The sequence below is a fragment of the Polypterus senegalus genome, chromosome 9 (genome assembly GCF_016835505.1).
Source record: "Polypterus senegalus isolate Bchr_013 chromosome 9, ASM1683550v1, whole genome shotgun sequence".
Classification (NCBI taxonomy): domain Eukaryota; kingdom Metazoa; phylum Chordata; class Cladistia; order Polypteriformes; family Polypteridae; genus Polypterus; species Polypterus senegalus.
In genome coordinates, this window is record NC_053162.1 from 153270010 (window position 1) to 153272364 (window position 2355).

General features: G+C 36.8%; 1 protein-coding gene across 1 annotated transcript in view; it reads right to left on the bottom strand.

Annotated features, from left to right (window-relative positions):
* Positions 1-1685, bottom strand: part of arhgap32b (Rho GTPase activating protein 32b) — a 225311-nt gene extending 223626 nt beyond the window's left edge. The window contains exon 1 of the mRNA XM_039764045.1: positions 1605-1685. The gene's annotated coding sequence lies outside the window, so the exon portion shown is untranslated. The remainder of the gene's footprint in view (positions 1-1604) is intronic.
* Positions 1686-2355: the final 670 nt, after the last annotated feature.

Here is a 2355-nt window from a genome sequence, read left to right on the forward strand (position 1 = left end):
AGGGCCCTTCTCACTCACGCCTGGCTAGCGATAACTATTTCTTTGTTTATTGATTTTTAAAGTTTGTCCTGTTTCATTACTATGCGGGCAGAGCCACGGGGGAAAGCTAGTATATATATATATATATATATATATATATATATATAAACTAGCTTTCCCCCGTGGCTCTGCCCGCATAGTAATGAAAGAGGACAAACTTTAAAAATCAATAAACAAACAAACAGGTATCGCTAGCTATATATATATATATAATGAAATGATTTTTGGTTTAGTGCTTATTATTTTGTCCTAGTATGGTTCAATTAGGGATGACTTCATACACCTAATCTACTAACATATGTAAAAGTAATCAGACTTTTACTTCACTGGGAAAAACATTTGCAAGTTTAAACACAATTAACTGAGTGAAGAGATGTTCACTTTAATTAGCGCACACTGCTGTTTTCTCCTTTATCTAGGAGAAAGAGAACATCTCACAATTTCCTGAACCTGGTTTCAGTACTGTGTCATGATTTGCCAGTTGCACATTGATCCTAAAGCTGGAAACATCACTGGACGTGGTACCGATCAATTTGAAGTGGCACATAAATTGAACTTGCTTGCCTTTGAGATGTAGAAGAGAAGCTGAACACTAAAGAAAAAAAAACTTACAAGGATATCAGGACTGCGTGCAATGTTCTCACAGTTTGTGTAACAAGATCAGGAGTTTTGCCTGTCATTATTACATTCAGAAGCACTCACTTGTGATCCGTGCCACCTATAGAGAATACATCTGAGTCATTCTTATCTACTGAAGCTGGCTTTTATTTCTCCGTGTATAAGGGCATGAAATATAATGTGATGGCAAAGCCTGTGGATTTTTAAGAACACTCTTCACTTACATAGACTACAGTACCAGCTAAACACAACTTGAAATATATAAAAGTCAATTTCAAGTCTTCCTTCACTAAGCATTTGCAGCAACCAGGAATTCAAATATTTATTTTGCCTTTAGCCAGCAGCGCATCTGTTGCCACAATAATCAATTCAAGATGTCTGCTGAGTCCCCATTTCCCTTTGGATGCACGGCTGATCAGCATCTACGCACCACCAGGCAGCCCAGCTGTACAGTTAGTCTGTGAATGCGGATGATGAATGACCCTCACTAATACTCAAGAGACCCCCCCAAATGCATGTTCACATCTAAATAATTATCAACTGGTCTAATTTAAAAAAAAAAAACAAAAAAAACTGGCCAATAGTTTAAACCCTGTCAACCAGACGGCAGACCTTTACTTCGCTTTTTTGGCAACGTTTATCAGGGTTTCATTAGTAAAATATGATGTGTAGAATCTCCGGTGAAACAAAAGCAGTAATAAAAAAGAGGAAAACAATTCCCCAACATCCGGAATAATACTGACTCACTTTTCCACCACCTGTATTACAAAAAAAAAAAATTTTTAATATAAATGCACAGCTCGTATCTGTTTCTCCAATATTACAACTTTACATTCAGTCAAGCTAGCACTTGACAGACCGTTTTCTACTTTTGCTCTTTGAAGTAGAGAGAATTTTCCCTTTTTAATATCATTTCACATTGTCTGTACAGAAAGGTTTTTGATTACCTGACAGGAAATCTGGACCAGATACACCAGTTCTCTGGATTCACAGCCATTCCTGGTTAATTCGCTTTGCTCGTCTGCCAGAGTCAACTATAAAGAGAGGGAGAAAGAGAGTTGGTCATGAAAAACATACAGCTTTGAATTATATAAAAAATGCTGCAAAAATGCAGTAAATGGAGTTTACTGTGGAGCCTGAAAATGAGAAACTTCGGCCCTTTGGCCACACTGTTGAGTCATTTAAATGCTGTACTTGCTCAGGTTAAAATGATAACCATCAACAATTTTGATCTCCATCCAGATATACCACTTAGTCAATTACTCTTTCCGGTTGGCTAGAGGACATTGACAAACACTGTCCAGCTGCACTATTCATTTCTAGTATGTGTACATTCTCGTTATTAACAAAAAGACGTTAAAACAATGGCGCTTTTGATCTCTTTCCTGGTGCACCATAGAGTCATTTACCCTTTCCTAGTACCTACCTATTAAAAATATAACAAACATCAATGCTTTCAATTTCCTTCCTGTTGTACTGGACAGTTCATTATTTATTCATTCTGATTTAAAACGGACAAACACTGATGCTTTGGATGTCCTTTTAATGCACCATAGTTACTTACCAATTTCAATTAGTTATATCATGGCTGATAAACTCAGATCCTCAAGGGCTTTCATTTCAGCCATGTTCTAAATTAGCTACAAATTACTGCTGGTACTAGAATGGCCTTCATTGCCAAAATTTTAACTGACTTAA